This window comes from Apostichopus japonicus, chromosome 4 (genome assembly GCF_037975245.1).
Source record: "Apostichopus japonicus isolate 1M-3 chromosome 4, ASM3797524v1, whole genome shotgun sequence".
NCBI lineage: Eukaryota > Metazoa > Echinodermata > Holothuroidea > Aspidochirotida > Stichopodidae > Apostichopus > Apostichopus japonicus.
In genome coordinates, this window is record NC_092564.1 from 21177306 (window position 1) to 21189913 (window position 12608).

A 12608-nucleotide genomic window follows, 5' to 3' on the forward strand; every position below is an offset into this window, starting at 1 on the left:
CCAGACGCAAAATCTTGGGTACCAGGGGGTAAAATCGCCCGGCGCCTGCTTCAAAACACGGCTTGTAAGTGTACCACATTGAGTAGAAGGAGCCTGTTGTCTTTGGTAGAGATCAATCTGTATGCTGAATACGAGAAAAGCTTCCATCTCGGTCATCAGCTGTATAGGCTTAGGACTCGCGCACGCCTAGCTACTGTTTAGTATATGCCTAGTACTAGAGGAGCCATAATGTAACAGAAGCCAGGCTATCTTCGTAGGTGCAGATGTTTTATATCTAATTAGGCCTATAGCTGATTGTTTATGATTCTGCGACATGTTTTACTTTTATCACTTACTTTTGGTGGAAGAAAGTTTAAAATTAATACTGCACAGAGGCATAATTTTCAAATGTGCAATTACTTAGCACCATGTATCTGCCTGAGTGCCTAACCTTTGTTCACATAAAGTATTGATGTTGTAGATCTGTACTATTGAGACTTAAACAGCAATCATCATAGTGGCGAGGGAAGTTTGCGTTTTGGCGAGTAGATTTTTAGTCACGGTCGCCAAATAGCGAGTACTTTTAAACATATTTTCGAGGCCTGAGAAGAAGCCTGTTGTCTTTGGTAGAGATCAATCTGTATGCTGAATACAAGAAAAGTTTCGATCTCGGTCATCAGCTGCCAATGTGAATATTGTTGGTCATATCCCAATGCCTTTCGCTGTACTACTTAGACTGAAGTATGTTGTTCATCCTGGATATACCCTACAGCCTAATGTGTCACATTCATATAAGAGTGTTCATGTAGAATCATTGAAACCACACTGCAATTTTTGCTGTCTGGTTTTGTTATGACCCATGCAGTTGTAAGCCCGGGTTCATCGCTCCCACCCAGGGGCGTCAATCCGATTTAAAACGTGGGGGGGTGATCGATTCGAGTATTCCGGCCGTAAGTACTATCTAAGCGGAGCGCCACCATCCTGTGGCTCGCAGCGTACAAAGAAAAATTTCAGATTTTAATACCTGCCAGATCGCTGGAGATGGCACTTGCCAGGCTGGATAACAGCCATCTAATTGCGTGATTTCGGGAGAAAATTACAAATTCGTCACTCAGGAAATCTGCAATAAAGTTCATGCGACCTTCATTTTTGGTGGATTATTTCTTTTATTAGTGATTCCAATTGACATGAACATTAGAACCAGTGTACGTTGACAATTGATGCGGCGAATTGGAACCCCAGCCCCATTTTGCCCTAAGTTTCAGGATAGAATACCCCTCATTTGTTCGAACCCATGACAACTAACAATCTGTGAATAAATTTACTTCGAAATGGGCACATTATATTGCACCAATTCGGTCAAGGAATGACCACAGGGCCTCAGATGTAGGCCTATAGCAGGGGTGGGCAACCTTTTTGAATGAATGGGCCAGATTTTAGGAGTGAAAGATTGACAGGGCCGCACCTAACCAACGACCTGCTGTTGATTTCAAACCTTTGATTCCGAGGACGTTCAAGCAATAGGTGTGTGTACTAATCTGTATTCACAAAAACATAAATATCAATACAGTCCAGTTGATGATTAATGGTGATAATAGGCCTACCTGACGGCATCATTAGTGCAGATAAATTCTAAGCAGCTAGTTCGTTTTTTGTGATGATGTAAAATAGATTGATTTTTTTTCTTTTTCTTGACACATCTCACGGGCCGCAAAAAAAATCACTGGCGGGCCGCATGTGGCCCGCGGGCCGTAGGTTGCCCACCCCTGGCCTATAGGAACGATGTCCCAAAATGTCCCCGGACATATATGCGAAGGAAGCTATCCGCCGCGACTGCATGTGAGTTTCTCGACTTGCCGTCCTGGGATTCATACCACAAAATGGTGCATTTCCCCATACGCCATTATTAATAATTTAAATAACTAACTAATTAAGCACAGCCCAGATCCGAGTTCGTATAGTGAGCTTAGCGCAAATTTGGCCAAAAGTCGTAATACGCCAGCTTGTTAAACCACCAATGACTTTTAATGCCACCCGTGACACACTTCCTTGGGGACTGTGTCAGTTTAAATATTTTGCTAGGTCTATACGAGAATACATTTCTATGAAATTTGAAACAAGGATGGCAAGACAAACCACTTTAATTATGTTTTCAGGACCTCACACAAGGCATCAAAATAAATCAGTCGTTGTTCGTTGGAGTCCTCACGCAAGTTACCTCGGTTGCTAGGTAGATCTGCATCTGGTAATCGGGTGAATTCTGGTCGGAGCGTACTATGTAACCACCGTGTACCCAGGGACGTAGCTATAAGGCCTGATGATTGGGGGGGGGGGGTAGTGGCTGAAATTCCAACTGGATGGGTTTTGAGGCCAGAAAATTCCGACTGCTGCTTTGTACCCCCCACCACACCCTCGCGTTACTCGTCAACGATATACGGTCAGTGTCAGTCATTTCAGACACCCAATCTTTCGCGACTGCACTTTTGTTCCGAAGTTTTTTCGATACATTTGTACCCACTGGCACTCATTTCACAAACTTATTAGCCCCCCCCCCCCCACCCAACCAAATATTTTGTGAAAATTCGGGCAATATGCTGATAACTTTTCGGGCACCTACTGAAAGAAAGATAATTTACATCGTGTTTTTCAGTGGCTAAACTTATATTATTATTAACATTAATATTGTAACGACTTCCCCAATAATTATAACCAATACGGAAGGGTAATAAGACGGAAAATGATTGTATGTTATTTGCATGCATGTAAAAACCGATGCATGTCTATATGATATGCACATTACCATGTGGAACGCGCGCCGCGCGCGGAAAATTTTGGTTATATTTTTCGGGCAAGTCGTTACAACCCCCCAAGTCAAATTGGGCTCCTACGCCTATGACGGTAGTTCTATTAGGCATTTTTTTTTTGAGTTTTGAAAATCATACGAAGTTTTGTACGGTGGAGTATAAGAATCGCGAGATACAATTTCTCAAAGTGGTCATGCACAATCACATGAATAAATGAATAGGCCTCGATAAACTAGAGTGCGACAGTCGGAAATTCCGACTGGCGCACTCCAATTTTCCAACTATCGTCAGTTTTACCAAGTTTGGGGATGAGACACCCCCTCTAGCGACGTCCCTGTGTGTACCCAGTGTTCTCAATGTGGAGTAAACTCCGGTATCACTCAACAACAAGGTAACATATGGGATGTGCTGCCACGGAATATGCTCCCTATTTCATTTCCCCAATATTAGGGAACGGGAACCGTCTTTGAAACACCATCTACAACTAAACAACAACTATGTATAGGCTTTGGCTCTAGCTATGAAGTGCTCTTTCTTATTATAATGACGGACCACACTAGTTTTCTACTGGAATCGCCCGAAGATGCGGCGTCTGTAATCCGAGGAACCAACGAACTTCTCTGCTAACTCCTCAGGCTTCAACTGGGCTAGACGTTCGCGGTAAATATGGCACACCATCACATGGTTCAGCCTCTCTTGAGTCATGGTGCTCCGTAGCTATGTCTTCAAACGCCTCAAAGCACTAAAAGATCTCTCGGCTTCCGTCGAACTGGCGGGGGAGACGAGGAGCAACCGCAAGAGAGCTTCGACTTTACCAATCATAGCCCGTACCGCTGGATTCATCATCTTGAATATTTGTCTACACCCTTCAACCAACGACGACTGGAGCTGGCCTCGAAAGAAAGGCAGACTAAGATTAAGATTGTCGGACAGCTCAGGGTACCAAGTCACGAGATCTGGGTGGAATTCTCCATTCAGCAACATTGAGTGATATTCGATGATATGAATCTTGAGATGTGTAAGTCCTAACTAAATAGAGCCACGACACTACTCTTTTTCCAAATGTGTGGGGTGGGGATTTGGAAGTGTATCCCCCACCCATCGAAATGTGGGGGGGGGGACGTGTCCCCCCGTCCCCCTGGATTGACGCCCATGCTCCCACCCATGGGACATTACTCTTAAGGGAACGGGGGTTCTTCGGCTGTAATGGGGTCAACTACCTGCACCGAGAAACCCGGTCGTTCGGCACATATATCAACCATGCGCCTCATGACGTTTACGGACCCTACCTTACTACTACTGTAACTACTGGCAACACACAAACTATTAGAATTTACACAAAACATATATATAGCTATTCAATGTATGTATTCATAACTAAGAAGTAAAGAAAGAAAGCGAAAAGGGTAAAGTAATGGGCAACAACAAATTATAACTAGTCATTATAAACTATTAAACAATAGACACGCAGTCGATCTCTGCCAGGCCCAATTAAGGAGATCAATGAACCAGCTGAGCGGCTTTCTTATTACCGGAAAACACCAACATTACACGATAACCACTAAGACACCAGGTGACGTACTGCTAGATCATGATTTCATACACAAAGAGGTGGACACATGTGGGTCACCTGTTTGCAGAAGATCTCTCTCTTCCTCTCTCTGGGGACAGCTTAGCCCGCTAATGGGTTCTGTGGTGATTACTCTCTGGTACACACGGAGGACAAAGCAATGAAGAGACAGGCCATTCAACTACAAGAGCACCAAGAATTTGTAGGGGAACCTATCACAGGGAGGGGGAATCTAAATCTTAGTACTTCCTAATTTACTGGAAAAAAATAGGGGTGCTACACAGTCATGAAATGAAAAGGTTGAAATGTGACCACTGCTGTCCGTTTCAAACTGGTCTATTGGTCTTTTCTACTCATTCTTAATTGATAATGTTACATATCTTATTGTTTATTAATAATCAGTGCGTAATCACATTCATCATAAACATTTGTATATAGTGTGACAGTTAACTTCAGATGTGACGTGTAGAAAACACGTGTACTTTTTGTGAGAAATGGAAAACACTGATAAAGACAGATTATCTTCGTCGAGTAGTAACCACATACAATTGTGGTTGTCATCATTTCGCCAAGAACCTGGTCCACTTGACTTCTCCAGAATATAATAGGTTCTAATTCTTTGATCTAACTGACAGTCGCTTGCTTCGAAATGAGTATAATCGTAACATTGAAATTATTCATTTGCAGACCTTTTAGCTTAGAGAAGTGTGTAGCTTAGAAGTGTCGGTATGTTTCAGTAGATATTTTGCAACTTTGGTTGTAAATGTCCAACCTACATATTCCATGTTGGATTTAGTATATGGGCCACGGCGAACATTTTTCAGAAGCTTGATCATTTTTTACCAGAATTTTGCGCCACACGCAGGGGCACAACAAATGTATTTTTACGGAGCGGGAGGGGGGTTGATGTCTTGTCGTTCAGTGGAATGGTATTAGGGGAGGGTCTTCCTCCCTTTGAGAAATCTGGGTAAAATGGATGGTTCATAAATTCAAAATTGTCCTATATTTTGCATTTTTGTTTCAAACAACGTTGAAAATGTTGAAGTATTTACGTCATGCCGCATATACTATGTATTTTTGTCTGGGGAGGGGAGGGGAAGGGAGAGGGGGAGAGGGAGAGGGAGAGGGAGAGGGAAGGGGTTATATTATATATAGGCATCTTTCATATATCAAGAACGTTTCGCATCAACTTTTTGTAATATAATTACAGCATTGCAAAATTAGGCAACATATCAAAAGGGAATTGTGTTATTATTATTATTTTCCTACACCCATTTATCTGTTGTTAGGTGGATCATACATTTGCCGTTCTCGTACGCATGACTTTGTCATTGTATACTCGTACAAAATATGGAAATCAAATACTTGCTGATGAATATTTTATCCCTCAGCCAGTAGAAAAATAAAACCATAAAACATAAAAAAAAACAATAGCAAGCTTCTTTCTTTTTTAAATTTCATGATCTTAATTTTCCTGTATGCAAATTTTAAGACGGTCAGGATGTCGCAAAGCTTTCTTAAATGGCGAAACTGAAAAGGCGGTCGGCTTTGCAGAATAATGAACGACTCTTGTCTACAATATTTAGGTGATTTGAAATTTTCGCACAATCCTGTTAGCAGAGCGTTCCGTGATGGCAGGTACAGTACTGCAATTGATGTTTTATCAAATCGCTCCTTTGCGGACCACATGCCCCACTTCATATACAGGGGACACTTGTAACAATACTTTCTTTATAATCCAAGATTACAACGACGAAGGATCGGTACATATCGCCTCCCCGCCTAATCTTAGTTGTTTGTGTCACTGTAAGTTGGTTTCTCAGTGGTCAAATGCATCCCCTTTTTCTTTATTTATAGGCTAAGTTCTATTAGACGTGGGCAGATGAGATAATGTTGAGTTTCATTTGCAAGTTCATGGCGTCCCTGCCCACACGGAAGAAGTAACCATGGGGATATACGGTACAAGCAATTCTTGTCCAGGTACTGCCGTGTGTAACACAGCACTAAGATAAAAAGGCGGTTAATCTATATAGTCGTGTCGCCATCAAAAGAACATTAACTTCATGCCGTAGGAAATACTATATAGATAATGACGAGATCAGACATACATTTGAAAGCATATAGTTAAACATTTTTATGATTGTGGGACTCGAGTCTATACAACATCACAGAGATGTAGATATCACACAGAATTATTATCTTTCAGTGTTAGCTCTACAGTTACATATGTTGCAACATCACCACAAATATCAGCAGTATAGATAGAGCAGTGATAGAAATTTATATAATGACGAGATCAGACATACATTTGAAAGCATATAGTTAAACATTTTCATGATTTGTGGGACAACATCACAGAGATGTAGACATCACACAGAATTCTTATCTTTCAGTGTTAGCTCTACAGTTACATATGTTGCAACATCACCACAAATATCAGCAGTAGATAGAGCAGTGATAGACATTTATATAATGACGAGATCAGACATACATTTGAAAGCATATAGTAACAGGGACGTAGCCAGGGGGAGCAGGGGGAGCGACTGCTCCCCCCTTTCAGTGTCGAAAAAAGTGTTTAAAAACTGTCGTTTTTTAGCATGGTATTTTGTCAGTGCTCTTTTGGTCTTGAATACTGGTCAGCTCCGTTAACTCGATTATAATCGTAGTAACATTCACGCCTACTGATTCAACTACTTACTTAGTTTGGCAGATGCAATTAGCTAAATTTAGCCTATAGCCTATTACAAGCCTACAGTTGGCCACTGCGTAAAAAAATACATATTGCCTACCTAACCTATGCACAAGCATGCAACGTCGACAACGTTCGTTCTCATCCTTTCTATGATTCGTCCTAAGTTGTTGCACGAACGTTATGAAGCTAGCAATCGTACGTGATACGCACTTCCTATAAATAATTATTACACTGCTAATACACTGCGATAACGATATTTGTTTTTAGGGCCACTGCATATCTGGCTATATTACAAAATATGAAGTTTATATTGTCCATCAGTTAAGTTCGTCAAATGTATTAAAGTCCAGACATTGGACAATAAACAAGAATCATCCTACTGGAAAAATTGTAAAAGAGCACTACGTTTGTCTTTCTGATATAATATGTAAAAGAACATGTAAAAGAATTCAAACAGGAAACAAAATCTGCTGATAATATGATATCATATGATCAGGGGCGTAGCCAGTATGTAGCACTGTTGGTCCGGGCCTACACTTTTTTGGGCCAAGTTATCTTCTTTTTTTTTTAAAACACCCATAATTCAAATCCATAGGCTTGCTGGACGAGTTTAAGAGTCTAGACAGGAAAAACTATCGAAATGAGCGTAGCAAGAATATGGCTAAATTAGGTGACCTATTCTTCTGTCATCTAGGCTGTCATTTCTATCGCGTGCCGTTTCATTCAACACTCTACCCGCCGAAAAAGACATAGGATTCGATCTTGTCAGTTTTTTAACATCTGGTTAAGAACGCGTTTACGCAGATGATATTTCAGTTGAGAAAACAGTTGAGAAATTTGCATCAGATGGCAATCGTCGGATAGCTCTCGCCTTCTCTTAAAAGGCTAACTTAAAGATTTACTAGCTACAGTTGTATCAAAGACAATTACTGGCTATAGTTGTATTAAAGACATTTCTGGCCTATATTTGTATCTACAAGTATCAGAAGTTGAAAAGTAGGACGATCTGTACATGTACCTTGCTAATTTTAAATACACTACCACAAGGCTTCTAACGCTCTGGTGAGTGCCATTATGCATATTCAATTTGCCAAAAAAGTCCTAATGCATTCCAAAAATGCATTGCTATTTTACATTGTGACTTTGTAATAAGCAGAAGCCATTTATAGCCTACTATGAATAATGAGTATAGTTTTAATATCCCATAGCCTACCCCATCCTTCATATTTTGACATATATCATTTGCTTTCATGCATGTATCGATCGCGTGTGCAGGGGCTTGGACTTAATAATGATTTCAAAAGAAAACTTGTTCCTTGTTTCCCAATTCGCACATTGGATATTGCAGTGCTATGCCTTTTTTTCCTTGAACGGGAGGGGGGGGGGGGGGTGGCGTTGATGGAGTTATGTGTATACATAAATAAGATAATACAATAAGAGTTATAAAGGGTACTAAATATCAGGCTGAATTTCTGCAAAGTGGCCTTCAACGTCGGTGCCCCCCCCCCCCCCCCCAGATTAAAAGTATTGGATTTGGCGACGCATATCAGTTGTTTCCCACTAGTTATGCATTTTTCAGAGTGAGGAAGTGGGAGGGTGCGGGGGGAGGGGCCGGATAGGTGATCTTTCGAAAATGCCGTTTCAATAAATCTCTGCATGCATGTGGTAAAATGATTTGTATTGGCATTATAACCCATTTGTACATGCGCATTTCCCCCAGCATTGCAGATTGATCATAAAACAACGTCGATTCAGGAACATGAAATTCTTTCAATATTAACGTCAAATAACTTTTGTTCTCTCTTCAACAAGGAGGACAGTGACGTCCCGCAATTTGAAACCACTGAAAACATCCAATGAACTGATAAAGCCAATTCAGTTGGAAGTGTTTCACTCGGTCGGCAACTCTGTGTTCTCTGACCTAAGAGAACATTTTCAAGAACAGGACCTAGCATATGAGGACGATTATGGCCATCAACTAGTAGACATGTCAGCAAACTTTTCTTGCGAACTGTACTGTTTGCCGTTTGTACACAGAAAGGTTTCTCATGGAAAACCAAGCATCAAAGATACAGCAGCTGACAAAGACTATTCTGTTCATGGGTCAATAGACTGCCCCCCCCCCCTGCCTTCCCCAAAATATGGAGATTTTTTTCCAGACATAATTGGTGTTGATGTCTAATAGGGCATATTTTCGCACTCGGCGGTGACTCTTGTTGTGGCCCGCAAAATGGGGATGAAATCGGGTGACGAAAATTTGGTTTTGGCACTTCCCCCCAATAAAAAAAGCTGGCTACACACCTGAAGAATACATATATATAACATTGTTATAATTATTGCTATTGAAAAAGGAAAGCAGTCATCATTTGCATACGGAGTAAACTCTTTGTATATGAAAGATCTTGACCGTGAAAAGTGCACGCCTGGAATATTTCGCGAAATGTGAATAACCAGCCGCATTGATATACTATAGTTTGTTTTATGAAGCAAGGAAAAGCCGCTATTTTCATATGGATTAAATTATTAAGAAACTGGAAAAGCTTGACCGTAAAAGTGTACCTTATTACTCCATGAAAATTTATGTGTGGATCATTTTCTTGAAAATGTGGATTATCCGGAAATATGTTCGGCAATAGGCCTACGGTAACATATAATTCTTCTGTGGATCAAGGAAATTTAACGTACGTGTCACCATTCATAACGGATAAAATTCTTTGGGAAAATTCGTACGGATTTACTAAAGCTAAGGTAAGATAAATGTCATTTATTTAATGACGAGGGCTTTTGATCATTTCTCCTACTTATTTTGGCTTTTGAACTGTTGTGTTTTGCCCGGTTTGGTAATGGCGAACGCTTCCCCATGGCCGCACAGCAGCTTTGCGTTAGCGGTCAGAGCTATGGAACGCCAAAAGGACCACAGGTGGCGCTACTACTCTAAACAGGACAGAGCCTTATATAGAGAGAGTTGCGACAACTGAAATTTGGGCGCCATTTTGGGGCCAAATGGGCAACATACAGTATGTGTGGGAATGGGCGTTCAGGTGGATAGGGGAATTTTTCGATGGCATTGTAGAAGTGTGAGCGGGATTCTGGGTTTTATTTTTGGCCTGATAAAGTTGTGGTGCTTTTGGGCGCCGAGGCTGTGTAAGTAAGGCGTCGAGTGTCGAACGGGAGGGGGGGGGGGGGAGGGATTGGCTGCGCTCAAGTTCAAGGGGATGAGGTTGGCACATTTGGAAGTCCAAATTCAACAGTTGATATTCTGGTACGGTAAAATTGTATTATGACTGGTTATATATCATATTGTAACACATATTGCACAGTTGCGGAATAATGTACATTCTTCCATTGTTGCCATGGTAACCAAACAAAGCCTGTGATTGGTCCAAATTGGGATTAACTGTAACTTGAGCTAGCAATGGCTGATGAAGTTGATATTTGGACATGTGACTGGTACTGACATGGTGCACAGAATCATGAAGCTAGGTCTTTGAAAATTGGTTGCTATGGTAACTAAATGGACCAATCACATCAGGCTTGGGGCGATTACATCTGAATGTAATCGATTACGATTACTTGAGAATGTATGATTACGATTACAGCCTAAAGTTGAAGTAATCGATTACATTGTAATGTAATCGTGATTACAATCATGATTACATTGTGGTTACTTGCACAATCCTCTGCATATCTGTTTAATATAACTCTCTGCCGGGAAATAGGGCAATGAAATAGGGCAAGGGAAGGGCATTTACAGTATATACGGACAAAATTGTGGAAGTATATCTACAATTCCTACCAGGCATTACACATTTATGCCTTAACACGTTTAAGATGTGTAACCCATAAGTCCAGTAAAAAATACAATTTAAACAGACAAAGAGTAAACAGACAAATACTAAAGTAAAACAAATGAAGATTTTCATGCAACACTATATTTTGTAAACTAATAATTTCTGCATAGCAGCAAAACTAAAAACTGTTTTACATTATAACACCAAAATAAAACTAAACAGCTTTGAAATGGGGCATTCCACAGTACATGGGACATGGAAGGCCAAAATAAAAGTAAATTATTTTCATCAAAAAGTGGTCAACTCTGGTAAAGCAAATTCTGATCCACCAAAATACTTAATTTGCAGTGATTTTTTTTGAACAGAATAATTCAGGTGATAAAAAATCTCATCCCAACATCGCAACTTTCTTGATCAGAACTTGTTAAAAATAGACCATTTTCATGCCTGAAATTTATGCTCTGTTTTCTGTGATGTTAACTATGCGTGTATGTACACTGCACAGTGCACCATACATAGCTGTAAGGACTGTGTGGTGTAACCCACAGTCCTGGTTATCAGGGATGTAAGTGCAGCCAAAAAAACCCCGGAAAACTATTCGGAGAAAACGGGGGAATGTCGTCCTAACGCATCCTACTCCTAGCTCTGAATACTTACGCACTATCGTTATGTTAGGCTAGCTCAAAAGTATTAGCGCTCTAACACATCATACCCCTAGTTCTGACTACTTACACACTATCGTTATGTTAGGCTAGCTCCAAGTAACGAATACGTCGCAGCGAAATCCGGAATAAAAACAGTCTCACATTTGAAAGCGATCCCGAATATCGACTATCATATGCGTATCCCGTAGATTTAGCCGCTCACAAATATCACAAGCGTTATTTCCGAAACTTATGTCGAGCACCAGCAGTTACGAATCAACGTGAATTAGGCAAGGTTTTTCAACGACAGAAATGAGCTATGGCGATTTGAAGTTCGCACGTACGCAACGATGTTCACATGGCACACACAATGTTGTACAGTGCAATGCGATGTGTAACAGGAAATGGTATTTTGGTTGATCGATGAGTGAAAATTGAAGTTAGCTTGCTGCAACGGGCCAGGCATTTTTGCCGCGTTGTGTATTTGATATTTGTACAATTTTGTGGAACTTTATTGGAATTAAAAAAAAAACCGGATTTCCGTAAAAATACGGAAGATTTTCATCCCTGTGGTTATGGACTAGGCTAGGCCTAGTGTTACGAATCTTAGTTCATTGTACTAGGCCTAGGTGAAGTACTCACATCACAAAGTTTGTGATTGGAGTTCGCCTTCCAGTGAAGCCTGTTTACTTTTGCCTCCCATGTTTTCCTCCTATCTAGGTTTGTTGGGAATCTGAAAAGTTTTGAACCGTTTTCGGGTCGATTTGAACAGCCCCACGCTGAACAGCCAGGCATTTTGTGATGGCAGCGCAGATGTTGACTGCTCGAGCGTACGTTGTTGTCGATCATACGGCCAGAATTAGTTGGCCCCAAAATGGTGCCATGATGTCACGTGATCGAAAATTCCGGGACCCGAGTTGTCGCAACTCTCTCTATATAAGGCTCTGAAACAGGAGGTGCTACTACCCTAAACAGGAGGTGCTACTACCCTAAACTGGGGGTGCTACTACTCCTATTAGGAGGTGCTACTACTCTAAACAGGAGGTGCTACTACTCTAAACAGGAGATGCTACTACTCTAAACAGGAGGTGCTACTACTCTAAACAGGAGGTGCTACTACTCTAAACA